This window comes from Aulonocara stuartgranti (genome assembly GCF_965226115.1).
Source record: "Aulonocara stuartgranti genome assembly, chromosome: 19".
Taxonomy (NCBI): Eukaryota; Metazoa; Chordata; class Actinopteri; order Cichliformes; family Cichlidae; genus Aulonocara; species Aulonocara stuartgranti.
The window spans coordinates 759030-773156 of NC_138955.1; the positions used below are offsets into that span (position 1 = coordinate 759030).

At 42.1% G+C, this 14127-nt stretch overlaps 1 protein-coding gene across 1 annotated transcript in view; it reads left to right on the plus strand.

Annotated features, from left to right (window-relative positions):
• The first annotated feature begins 207 nt into the window (after positions 1 to 207).
• The window catches only part of LOC309696160 (cysteine-rich motor neuron 1 protein), a 68730-nt gene continuing 54810 nt past the window's right edge, over positions 208 to 14127 (plus strand). The window contains exon 1 of the mRNA XM_082517297.1: positions 208 to 289. The gene's annotated coding sequence lies outside the window, so the exon portion shown is untranslated. The remainder of the gene's footprint in view (positions 290 to 14127) is intronic.

Consider the following 14127-nt stretch of genomic DNA (forward strand, 5'->3'; position numbering starts at 1 on the left):
ATGTCTAGTCTGCCTTTCTTCCTCCTGGCTTCTCTCCAGTCCCTAAAGCTATCTAAATAGTCACAGGAGATGACTCTGTCATCCAGACTAATCTCTAAGGAGGCTGGACGATTGTTTTATATCCTAATGAGCTAGCTTGTAAAACTTACGCTTCCTGTCTTTTCTTGCCGTGTTTTCCCCATCACAACTCTTTTAAAAGTGAATTCCCCCCGACTCCAAAAACATTCTTTGGGAGTGCTGCTGGAGCGTCAGATGAACAAAGAGACGATGACAGAAGAAGTGAGCTGAGGTAAGGGCAAGTCACCGGGAAAGGGTTGCTGCTTGTGTCAAAAGTTAGAGATACTGGCCTAAAATGTCCATAGTTGGGCAATAAGCCATTTTTGAACAAAGGGCCAGTTAAATATCTTCAAGCTGTGAAAATACAAATGGGTAGAGACACTGTTTAGCCCAACACTTGTGAACACAGACAGCCTTTGCATTTGGATTGACTTTAGAGTATTATTTAGCAGTTATATATAACTGCCATATTTAAGCTCTGGACTACTTTCTCATATTTTTGTCCTGGTATTTATATTGCTGCTGTGATGTTTTATTGTCCCTAAAAGCTTGGCTTAAAACAGCTTGTCACCATTTGAGCACAATTAACATAATAAGCATCTAATATTGAGAGCCATTACAAAGGGGGCTATTAAATGACAGAGGTGGTAACCACAAAATGACTCAGCAGACACAGATGGAGTATGCACACACACTGGAGTAATTAAATCTTTCAGTACAGTGAGCAGTAATATAGCTAGAATCATGTCCTGACATGTACCCTGACCTCAGCAGGGAGGGAAGCAGCCTGAGGCATTGATCCAGATTTTAATAAGCTGTAACTGTATTGCGCTGCACTGCCTACAACCTGCTTCTGAGAACCATTATTTTAGTTAGCGAGAAAGATACTCGGAAATCCTTCACTTTTCAAAGGTAGCCACCTATAACGAAGGTACAAACACACACACGTCTCCTCACAGATTGGTGTGTGACTAGCACCCGCTGCATTTGAAATAAGCTGTCTTTTGGACTGCCTCCTCCAGCTCCAGCACAATGTGCAACATAAAAGGCAGCCACTTCAGAGAGCGTGTTGAGCTTTCAACTTCGGCATGCGCCTTCTGAGACCTCCACTCACTGTCAGAGCACTCAGAACAAAGCACAGCATCCACACAGCAGCCGCTGGAAACATTAAGTTTCAATGTGAGTGTGTGTGTGTGTGTGTGTGCTCGCACGAGTGTGCAAAAAAGGCAGTGGGGTTGGCACACTGCATAAATGCTGAGAGATATTGTTTCATAAGGCTGCTGGCACTGACTTGGCTTACTCGTATTTGTGTCCAAGTGCCATTAGACACATTGTGTTAGAGCAGCCATACAATGATGAATAACTTTGCAACAATCACATACAGATGTGCTATCTCTATGCTGCAGCGATTCTTCAAGCACGGCAAAACTGATGAAAGACTGTTCTGTAAAAAATAAATAAATAATAGTACAGCCCCCACGCTGAAATGCTCTTTGTTTCCCTATGGTCAGTTGAAGTACAAAATTGCCATGGCAAAGCCTGAAAGCAAAAATGACTAAGAATACTACAAACACACCTAACTAAACTGCAGTCCATGCTCACTCAATCTAATTTGTCTCTTTTGCTTTTATGTCGTCCTTGGACAGAATGCAAACACTTCTTCAAAGCGAGCATTTGACCCATGTTCTAGCTTTCTCTACCACACACACACACACACACACACACACACACACACACACACACACACACACACACACTCTGTACCCTGAGCCAACACACTCTGCTTTTTAAATCTCCTTGAAGATGGACACATCAAAGACATCCGTTGGCAGCAGTGACCTGGTCTGACCACTATGACTGGAACCTAGTTTCTTTAAACAAGCACTTCTCCAAGCTGTGATTCTGCAGGTCACCTGCTTCATCGCAGCCTGGGGGGAAAGAGAGGATGAAGAGAACGAGGGAAAGGGGTGGGGGCGGGTGTGAGTGCGTTTTTTTCCCCTCTTCTCGCACCTGGAGCGATGCAGTTTCCTTTGCGCTGCTCATGTTTCTCTACTCACATCTTTTTTAGACGCCCCTTCTCCTCTGTTCACCCTCTCTTCGCCTCATCTGGGCAGCATTAGCGGGGCGACTGACTCATGTGACGCTGATAGGCGATCAGCATCAGAAGTGTGCCAATGGAAAATTCTACTCTGAACCCCTTAAACAAGGTTACAGCAATACTGCCACCTGGCCTCATAGCAGTTTCTTGGAGACGGAGGTGGTTGAAGGGATGCCTCGAAGGATAGGGGAAGCTAAAGAAGAGTTAAAGATGCAGCACTTTCTCCAAACACAGTGTTCAGAGAGTGGTGGAGTGAGCAGACACGAGGTGGGTCCTAACCTGTCACTCAGGTTGATGCATTAATCTGTTGACAAGCCCAGCTGCTTCCACAGCTCAAGCCTCCCCCCTCCCCAGTGCAAACGAGCCTTCCTGGCTCAGAGCAAATTAGCCGTCCTCTCCAGTCAGAGCTGCTTGACTCAGATCTATGGGCTTAGCTGTTACCTGAGGCAAGTCAGGCCAAGAGGCCGCCTCCCTCCCAGACTGCTCCCCTAAATTACAGCCTTGCTTGGTTCATAGTGCCTGAGGCCATGTTTGTGTGTACAAATGCAGTGGCCAACTTGTTGCTTTACACATCATAACACACACACAGAAAAACACAGGAAGATACACGGGGCAGATTTTTGTCCACTTATCTTCGAGCAGGCTGTTGCAAGATTAACAGTTTCAGTGGCCTTTGACGTCCTCCGCCTGCAGACAAAACTGTATGCTGTAATTATCCTGTAATATGCCTGCAAACATTAAACGAGCTTAGCTCTGATATATGTTCCTAAAGAAGCCTTAGGCCAAAGCTTCCAAGACTAGACGTGTGTAAGTGCATCACATTGTAAACTGTTTATATTTATCCTCAGTTAGGGGCCTGTAATGTTGGAAATCTGCAGCTTCAGTGGAAAAGAAATTTGATTTTGTGCAGATGTTCTGCCAATTCTGTGTTCAAATGTTAGTTTGTTTTAACAGTTTTCTACAGCGAAGACATAGTGGTTAATTTCTGGCACAGCACTTGTGACAGTTGAGCAAATGGCATGTTTAGTTCCTCTTGAGTCATTCGGCCATTCTAGCTATCACTTGGTGATGATAAATGCTGTCACTATTAGTAAGCCACGTATGAAATGTTTGTGTTTCACTTCAGATAATGCTGTTGTAGTTACCACAGGAGCAGGAGCCACATGGATTTCAGTGCATATCGCATGATTTATTATAGATCACTGATAATCACAGCAAATAACACATCAGCAAATATTTAATGACTCCACCTACTTGATATATCATGTTCACTAGTACTTTGCACCAACAGTATGACACATAATGATACATAATGACTCCAGCAGTATTCTTATCTCTCACTGTACACCAGTGATTAGCATGCAATATAAGACAAATTATGTTATGTTAAACAAGAATCAAACCATATATACTGTAAACTTTGCAATTTCTTCTTCTCTGCTTTTTCCTTGCTGCCATAAGTGTAGGTGTGATGGGTTTTTTTGGGGGGGTGGGGGGGGGGGTTTATTTCTATGTCTAAACCACAGTAGGAAATGAAACTTGCATATAGTGCATGACAATTGATTGGAAGGAAAACGTCACATTAGACTCAAAATTGTGAAAGATGACTGTGTCTACTGTGATGTCACTCATTTAGTTTTTTGAATTTCATATTATATAGCAGTGGTGGGGGAACTCCAAGCCTCAAAGGCCGGAGGTCTGCAGGTTTTAGATGTGTCCTTGATCCAACACAGCTGATTTAAATGGCTAAATTTGCTCCTCAACATGTCTTGAAGTTCTCCAGAGGCCTGGTAATGAACTAATCATTTGATTCAGGTGTGTTGACCCAGGGTGAGATCTAAAACCTGCAGGACACCAGCACTTGAGGCCTGGAGTTCCCCACCCCTGTGTTATAGATTTGGCATTTTGGTCATCAGTACCATTTATATAGCTTTTTTAAAAAGTCAGATGTGGTTGTATTTAGAAAAGAAAAGTGATGTATCAGCTAATACTAGCACTGGCTAGCTAGCTTGATTAACAAGGTGTCTGATGGTCAGGCTTTTTTCTTTCTTTAGTCATTCATAAATAATTTATAATCATACAGGAATATGTACATGCATACACACAGAAAGGATCTAAAGTGAAATGAAAAGTAACCACCACAGCACAGCTTAACTAAAAAAAAGCTTTTTCATATTTTGCTTGCTAATGCTGTGTTTAATGCATTCGCACACACACGCGTTGTTGTCTTCTTCCTCTATAATTCTCTGTCTCCCTGAAGATTTCCCCCTTTTCCTCCTTTCACCACTTCTTGCCAGTAACTCTACTCTCCCTCTGTTTGTTGCAATTGTTTTAGTCCCACTCCCAGATGAGTGCTGAGAGATTAATTAATGCAAGCAGAGCTCAGAGAGCTTTTCTCAGGAAAGGCACACTTTGGGGATGTATCCGCTTAGAATAAGAACAAACAAATTTGTCTTCCCTTTGTTGAAAAAAATCATAAAAATGCAGGCAAAGCAGAAATAATAACTCGCTTCTTTGGTTGTGGAGGGCAGCGGGCCCTCCACTGATGGGGCCAACTTGGCTGCTTCATTTAGGCCCAACCACAGTTTCACTGAACGTTTTCTTAGCAACTTTAAAGTTAACCTCAATGTTTTCACCTTCAGTTGGGGGAAGTCCCAATTTGAAGCCTTTTAGATTAATTCTTTTTTTTTAGCCTTGCTATCCTGGCTGCAGAAAGCGCATTTGCTGACAAAGGAAGGATCTAACATTAAACCACATGTGAACAGATATCTTCCTTTCTGACACATAACATGACCAAGTTTTACAAAATAGGCTTCGTGTTTTATTCAGTGTGACCCAAAGGGGAGTGACTGATCGCATAAACTGAGCAGAAAAGTGTTTACAGAGGTCAAAACAGAAAGCAGTGCTGCCATAGACTTATATCGGACTAGAAGTCTTTTTGCAACCATAGCTACTGCCATCCAGTGGCCTTCAGATAGGTTTATGACACTTTTGCATTGGTTTCATTTTCCCAGCCCACAAGCTACTTCCATGTTTTACACTGTCTACGAGACTGACTCCCATTGCCTGCACAGAAAAGGTCCGAGGCATGGAAATACATACCGGATGACTGTGGCTGACGCTTTCAAAACAGCAAGTACTCCCTATTATTAAAGTTAGCCTCTTGAATAGACCAGCTTATAAAGCCACATAACATCAGGTAAAACTCCACCTGCAGTAGCTGCTATAATGCTAGAAAATTGTTTGACTAAGATGATAATAAATATATAAGATAATGAATATATAACAAGGAACCACGCTAAAAACCATTAAGTCTGTATAGGTCACATGTCATCATTATTTATAGCAATAAACAAAAGTATTAGTCAACACATATATAGTCAGAGCTAATTTGTTTCACGATGACAGTGATTAACCATCCACTCAAAAGCGATTGCCCATGACCCTTAACCAAATACAGTATGTTGACAAGTCCAGCATAGATACGACTTGTTGTTATAGCAACACATTTTGCTATCTCGACTGACTGAGTGACTCACAGTGAGGTCAAAGTTGTCTTAAAGCCTATATTCAAAACAAAATGTCATCACTTGACTTAGTAAGAGCCTCTATATGGTTTACAATGACAGGAAAATAAACCTACAAAAGACACAGCTTCAGCAAAAAGAAAGTGAAATGGCAAAAGAAACCTTGACTTGAAAAAAGAAACCCGTACCAATAGTTTCACTACACTGAAACTCATTTCAGTTTATCTCACTTTCTGTCTTATTTTCCATTCCGCACCTTCATTTGCTTATAGAGGCTGCTGTCAGTGCTGGCACAAAAGTGCCAGATCTTGCAATTTAACTGGAAATGTCAGCAAATTGAAAAAGAAAAGGAGGGGGGTAACAACGATATAAGAAAGAGGGAAAAATGAGACAGATACGAGTAGAAAGATGTCACAAAAAGAGACAGAAAGAGTGCATCTGTATAGTCAGTGTTCTTGAGCTCTGGTGTCTTTGATGTCGGCCGAGTAGTGCCCACATGTCCAGCCCCTCTTTGCCAGGAAATTACAACTACGTCCCCCCGGAGCCCTGCTGACTGGCGGGAAAAAAACACTCTGTTTGATGTTCTAAAGAGAGATCTCCAATGCAATTTAGCCTTTCATCTCTTCTCGTCTCTTTTGTCTGTGATTCATCCAGACTTTAAAAGATACCAACATTTTCACAAGTCAGAAGTGATGTTATATTGCTTCATAGAAAACACGTATTTGTGATAAAAAGAGGGAACAGAAAAACAGAAGACATGTGGAACCCGCCACAATCATCAGACCGTAAGTGATGATAATTTGAAAAATTATTTCATCTCTATTGAATTATAATGTTTTTGCTGATAAAAAAAATCCTATGAAAGTTTATTTAGCAGTAGTTGTGCAGCTTTGAATCTTGATTCAATATTGGTAAGACTATTTATAAGAGAAAGTGATTTGCTGACTGTACTTCCTCTAAACTCAAGAGCAGGGACAGTTGGAAGAAAAAAATGGACGTAGCTGGCTTGTGAAGTCAAGTTTTGAAACCGTGATTGCAAAAATAGCCGAATGTGATGAGAAGAGGCGGGTCTGACTGTTAAATCACTCACCCATTGGCTAACAACTCCTTGATAATACCTTAGTCGATACCTTGTTATTCAATATGACCTAAAACGAGTGACTGAGCTTAGCAGGAAAGTATTTACAGAGGTTACGACTGGAAGTCTTTTTTGTAACCACAGCTATCGCCACCTGGTGGCCTTCACAGAATGTAAATTTAATAAATAATAATAATGGATTGGATGTATATAGCGCTTTTCAAGGCACCCAAAGCGCTTTACGATACCACTATTCATTCACTCTCACATCCACACACTGGTGGAGGCAGCTACGGTTGTAGCCACAGCTGCCCTGGGGCAGACTGACAGAAGCCAGGCTGCCATATCGCGCCATCGGCCCCTCTGGCCAACACCAGTAGGCGATAGGTGAAGTGTCTTGCCCAAGGACACAACGACCAGGACAGAGAGCCCGGGGATCAAACCGGCGACCTTCTGGTTACAGATGCAATTCCCAACCCCCTGAGCCACGGTCGCCTAATTTAAAGCACTTTCGCATTGGCTTCATGTTTACCAGCCATCTCTATATTTTATAACTGTTCAGTCTATCAGTGCTCATTACCCATAGATGGCTCCTTAGGCAATGTAACATCACCCACTGGTTTTTGGACCACAAAAGCCAAAAGCAAGCTGGCCCTGAGAGGTCAAACATACTGCATCTTAAGAAGATGCCAACAAACAGAAAGGACAAAAAATACAACGGAAACAGAAAAAAGCCACAAAATCTCAGAGAAAACCCTCATAAAACACAACAGTAGTGTTTTTGGGGAGAGAATAACGTGCCAGAGCAGCTCTGACGCGACAAGTACACAGTAACAGTATTATATGAAGTGAATCCTCTCCTTCTTTTAAGCACATTTCAATGCAGTGCAGCACAAAATTCATCATCTAGGACAGTTTCTCAGTTCAGCTGAGCTCAGCGAACCATATTATTTGTCACACAGGCCAAAGTTCACCTCCAATCAACTGCCATGAAGGTGGAAAACAGCCCCAGACTTTTTAAGGGAGAATAAAAATAGAAGAAAAGTATTTGACTTAAACCTGAAAACCAATCAGAAACACAGCTCAAGTAAATGATGACGTTGCTTTTATATCTTTATATTAGTCACAGGAGAAATGGATCTTCATCAGCTGGTGTTTCTCAGGTCAAACTCAAACATTGATATTGACACATGGTGCTAGATTTTTTAAGAGCCACTGAAAATCAGCTGAATCCTGCAGATTTATTGTCAAACTTAAGATTGTATATGCGGCTCTAAATGTTCTGCCTTCACTGTAATGAGCTGACCCTGGTAATTGTGAGACAGCCGTTAAGTTAAAAATACAGCTCTCCTTTTCCCTTCCACCCTTTCAACATGTACAGTTGTTTTTTTCCACAGAGCCTATGTTTGGACCATCACTCAGCTGATCTGCCAGGATACTCAGTATCCAACATCTGTCTTATTTCTGTTGGCACTGGGACTCTGGACAGGGCTTCATTTCAGATTTTATACCCAAACCAAAAACAGAAACTGGCTCCTTGAGATTCATAAGTCATCAAGGATGGATTCAGGCAGGCACAAACAGCTGTTTTGCGTTGCCCTTCATTTGCTCTGACTTTTATTAATCAGCTCTTGGTGATTTATGATACAGTATCAGTCCTGAATGAGAAAGGAATACTTATAGACGGCAGACGCAGCTGGGGGTGTTTTTCCTAGCACCAGGTCAGATTAATGTTTAACAGGCTGTCGTTTGGCTTTTTTACTGTAGCACCAACCTGATCACTTGGTATTACCACCACATCCCACTGCTCTTTCTCTGCAAATAAAGACTGCTACATTCATTGCAAGACAAGCCAACGTGATAAAAGCAACAGTGAACTTTCATTTATATGCACTGTTTAACCATCTTTTCTTTCAGTTTGGTTTGGTTTGGTTTATTTCTTTTTGCAGTCAAGTAAAATAAATAAATGTGACCAAAGCAGATGATCTGATTCTTTTGAAGAAAAGGGAACTTTTCATGACATGACCACAATGTCACCACCACAGCTAACAATGCTTTATTCTGAGACCCAAGTTTTTCTTTTCCCACTGGACCCTGAGCTGGCCTCACAAGAGTTAAGTGAATGTGAGCCAGGCTCTGGTTGACCCTGGAAGGCATTAAACCCATCCCCTCTGACTTTCCAAAGAGGAGCCTAAACAAACCCTAACCATAAAGCAGAATCCATCAACTAATAGTGGCCTTAGAGGTGAGACAGCTGCCTTTGACCTCAGCTGCTAAGAAGTCTCAAAACCCATGCACATATGAAAACAAACAGTACCTGCAAGCCCAAAAAAACCACCTCGAGAGCATAAGCCATGCTGTCACACCAGCATGGGGCTTTTGATGACTGTAAGCTTGACCCACAACACTGCACTCTGAAATTTTAGAGACAGCGACAGTGGTGTCTCAGCCCCTTTGATTTGTGACTTTGACGCCCACGAGCTTACCTAGCATGTTTTGGGGTGGCGGTGAGAGGGGGTTAGACTAATTAAAATGATGAATTACTTGTCATAAGATGCATTACAGTTGGATAAAGATACAGCTTGTACAACCTGAAAATCTGGGTGGTTTGTTACTCAGAACCTAAGTCATCCTTGGAAACTCTTTGGAAAACCACATCAATGAACCACAGGACAGGCGAAGTGCAGAAGAGCAAAGGCTGAGGAGCCTTAGAAGGAGTTAGTGTAGCTAGCAACTGTAACAGAAGGAATATTTTAATATTGCACTGTTGATCACCAGTTAGTGGCCAATCTGATTATATTGGGCTACTAGAAATAGTAGCTGCCATCTGAGCCTCACTCCTTCACCTGTTGCCGCACGAATCCGGGCCTTTGGTCACCTGACTTCCCTAGCTGTTACAGAGATCACCTGTAGATCATTTCCTCTGAAGTCTTCCATCGATTAGCTGCAGAAGCCTCCTATAGAGAATCACATGACGGCGTTTCATCAGAAATCCCGGGCCTGGGTGAGCAGCTGATACCTTTATAGTGTTTTTACGGGCTACATTTACATTTTACTTTGTTTTCTCTGCTTTGTTGTTTTTGCTTTGCTTTACCTGCTGCCCTCTTTGGTTCATTCTTTGGTTTCATTTCAGCCGGCTGGGCAGTAATATTAGTTTGAGAGTCGGCACAGCCGTCTTGGATTTTTGCAGTGACCCAGAACGTTTGATCTTTGTGCATTGCTCTGGCTTTTTAAGTTTCCTGTTAATGTTCATTTGATGTATTAAATTATTTTATTAGAGCAGTTTGTGTGTCTGACAACCTCACAGAGCTTTTAGTTATCTGCTCTAAGCTGGAGATTTAATTTGTTTTGTGTTTGTACATTTGGTTTCTGAATGATTGTTTCATCTGTAAATTTTCGTTTTTGCGTTACACCACTGGAAGCTGCAGAACCCCACTGTGTTTCTGCAGCATGGTTAACCACAGAGGGTGTATTTGATATTTGTTTTGCATACATTAATAACTTGTGTTCCTTTGTATTCTAAAGCTGAAAGCCTAAAGTGGAGGTGACTGTGTGCCTTGGTAGTGGGACCTTCCCTGTGCCGTGATTATTTATGCACCCCTGGTTTGAGTGAGTGAGTGTGTAAAGGTGAGTTGCATGTGTGTACAGCAACAGGTGAGCGAGTCAGGGATGGCAGCTACTGTTTATAGCAGCCCAACATAATGTGATCAGTGATTAACAATGCAATATTAAAATATTTTTTATGCTATACTACGCTAACTTGTCAGACAAGACGAAGCATGTGTGAGACACCCATAGCTTCAGCCATTTAGGCCAGGAGTTTATTGAGGAGCTAGATTTAGTGTAAACCAACTGCAGACTGCTTGAAGGTGGACTGAAGATAAAAGTGGATTCCCTTGTAATCTCACAAGAATCCTGTGCCTTGCAAATTTAGCTTGTGTGAGATTTCACAACAAACAAAGTAAATAGCAGGTCTTTGAGAGTACTGATGACTGATGATCAAGCTTACAATATTTGACAAAGTGCATGTATATCATTATTACCTAAGCGGAAAAAACACCAGTCCATCCATAAATGAGTTGTATTTCTTCTAATTGTATATGATAGCACTGTGCGGTCAGGGGATTTGTTTTGACTTAGGCTCAACCTGAAACATATGGAACGCCATAATTTCTTGGCAGGCATAAGCCTGCCAAGAAATTATGCCTGACCTCTTCCTGTGGTTCTTTTGTTCAGAGAGGGCCTGAGAGGTATCAGGGGATTGCTTATCACTCTGACACAGGATGCCAGCAGGGGTTCATGGTTCAAGAGGGGAAGTGACAGTGTGGCACTTGTTTGTTTTCACATGGAATGAGGCGATATTGTGACACTCGGCTGTGCACTTCAGTGAAAACAGGAACAGCAGTGCTGTCCCCAAAGATTGTCAACTGTAATAAGTGGTACAATTGTCTTCTGCATATTTGTTAAGCTAGAACGTTTAGTTAAAGTTAGAGCTTTTTTGTTTCTGCCTTGTCTGCTAAGTACTTAACAGTGGGGAATGGGGGAGACAGGGTGATGTGTTGGTTTTGGGTGTACGAATGTGTATGGTGAGGGGATGTGGTTCTCGGGTCAGGCTTAGACACTTGCACAGGGGGGTTGATAATCTTACTCAGTCACAGGTGCATTTCCCTCGAGTATCTGTGGTTTTACACACAACTCTCACAGCTGTGCATGTTTGCGTTCACTCTGTACGACAAATACGGCAGCTGGCGGGGTTTCAGTAAGAGCAGTTGTGCAGTTATCGTGACCAAACTGATTTCTAGAGTTTGCGTTGAGATGCACAACTGGCTGCACAGAGCTGCTACTGTGCACTGGAGATATGGCCTTGAGTCGAATATTGTTATTCGGTTCTGAATGACCAGAATCAAAAATCTTCTTAACAAAATGTTTAGTGTCAGCATAATGTATCAAACACACTACAAGAAGCTGAAAAGAAGCTAAAAAAATCTATTTGATTTCATTTAGTAATGATTATTAAACTTTACTTATCCATAAAATAATGCAAAATGGATTCATTTAAAAAGCCTTTCAGACTGTCAGCCATTTAAGTGATTCAGTATAGTAGCAGGCACTGCAGGGGTGAGAGTCAACAATAAATACATAACCTACCAATAGCATGAAATGACAATAATCATTGTCATAAATATAAGAGTAAACGAATTAGTCATCCTTGAGGTAGTTTCAGTTCACATGCAGAAAATAAAAAAGGTGGAAGTCAGATCAAAAGCTAACCAAAACTGTCACATTATCTGTAGTAAAAAATTAAAATTAAAAAAGGCCCTTAGCTCATAAATCATACTTGACTATGTTTGTCTTGTGACTGGTCTATGCAGAAACGAGAACAGAGTTTAAAATCTGGTCAAATGCCTCCACCCCTGTGAACTCTTGACTCTTGCAATCCATGTCCCCTCCAGACGTCAAGACTTGGAGGTCAGCAGTTTGACCTCACCCGCTTTAGGCTCAACGGGTTGATGGCCTGCCAGTGTCTCTGCCTGCTGCAAACTGACAGCTCTATCACGCCGAAGCTCACGAGCCAACAAGCAAGCAGAGGGGTTTCTCTCTGCGTTTCACAAGTCTGGATGAATTCGTGTCACAAAACGCTGACTGCTGTTGTGCCAGAAACATACATGCACACAGAAGCTCATAGTTGAAGACACGTTCACAGAGGGTTTGTGTGTTTGTGTGTGTCAGTGGAAGCATGTAACCCACAGAATATTAAAACAAGGCTGACTCTGGTGGTTCCACGAAAGGCTGTGCAGAAGGAGAATTGTGTGTGTCTGTGTCAAGAGGTCCTGTGATGCTGAACAATGGTTCCTCTTCATCTGGTCATGTGGTGTTTGTGTGCGTGTATGTGTGTGTCTGTGTGTGCACGTGGGATTTTGTATGCAACTGTCTGAAAGTGTGTGTGGTGTGTGGTGTATGTGTGTGGAGTGGGACGGGGGGAGGGGGGGGGTGGTCCTTGCGGTACAGCTTAGTCACATGAAAATAGTGCTAATGAGCAAGTACTGTTCACAGTTGGCACGAGTGGTCAAACCTCTGCACACACACACACACACACATTAGAAACTGGCATAAATAATGACAGTGTGCAAGATTTAAATCAGGCCTCATGGAGTAGGTTCATCCTGTTAACGTGACAGAGATTACAACTTTCGTGAAGTTTTCTGCACACAGAGAAATTGAATGTGCAGCAAGTATCTGATCATTTAAAGGTGTAATTAGCAATTATTGTGGAGAACTAGGGCGGTACAGTGGCTAGCACTGTCACCTCTGTGCAAGAAAGGTCCGAGCCTGACGGGCAGCTGGGGCACGTCTAGTGGAGTCTGCATGGTCTGCTTGTGGCAGCGTGGGTACTCTGGCTTCCTCCCACAGTCCAAAAATATGCAACGTCCATACGGCTTTCGCTTTCCCACCCCCCCTGAATGCCTTGGCTCCAATACTGCCTGCCTAATCCTAACCCAAATTTAACAGGAATCTGTAAATCAACTCTATCTCAAGAATTGAGGAAAGTATCATGAGTTATTGACATATATTCATGAGCACACCAACTTAGTGTGGCGCAAGAGGGGGACAAAGTCAACTTAACACCAGTGTTGGGGAATAACTGAATACATGTACCGGCGTTATGTATTTAAAATACAAAATATGAGTAACTGTATTCTGTTACAGTTACCATTTAAAAAGGGGATAATTAGAATACAGTTACTTTGTTGAAATAAACAGATTACACAGCGGTCTTTTCCAGTTTCATATGTTAAGCTATCCCCTCTCTAATTTTGGTAATTCCACACATTGCTGGAAACCCAAACAAAACACGAAATTAGAGGCTCTAATGTAAGCGTCATGTTAATGTTAGTGGCGTCAGTTACACAAAGGACCTGAAGCCATCACAACAGAGCCAGCAGTGCACGAGCAGGAGTGCATTTCTTACTTGGAAATTCCAATACCACTTCACATTCAAAGAAGAAAGGGATGGGAGAAATCTGACCGTCCAATGCAAACTCTGTTTACCAGCAAACAAGCTGCTCTCACCGTCAAAAGACTCCACCTCCAACCTAAACAAACATCTGGAAGTGAGTTCTTTTTTTAAAACTAACATTAGCCTACTGCTACTACCTTGTTTTAGTTTGGGTAGCTACCTAGGTTATGTGCCACTTAAGTATTTTCAGTATTTAGTGATTTATTACTATTACTGAAGGCTACTTGCCACCGAGCTAACATTGTTAGCTAGTGTTAGCTGAGGTTGGTAAATAGATTGCAGACTGTTAGGCTACGTTGACACTGCAGGCAAAAGCGCATCAAGTCCAACTTTTCTGTCCCTATGCGAC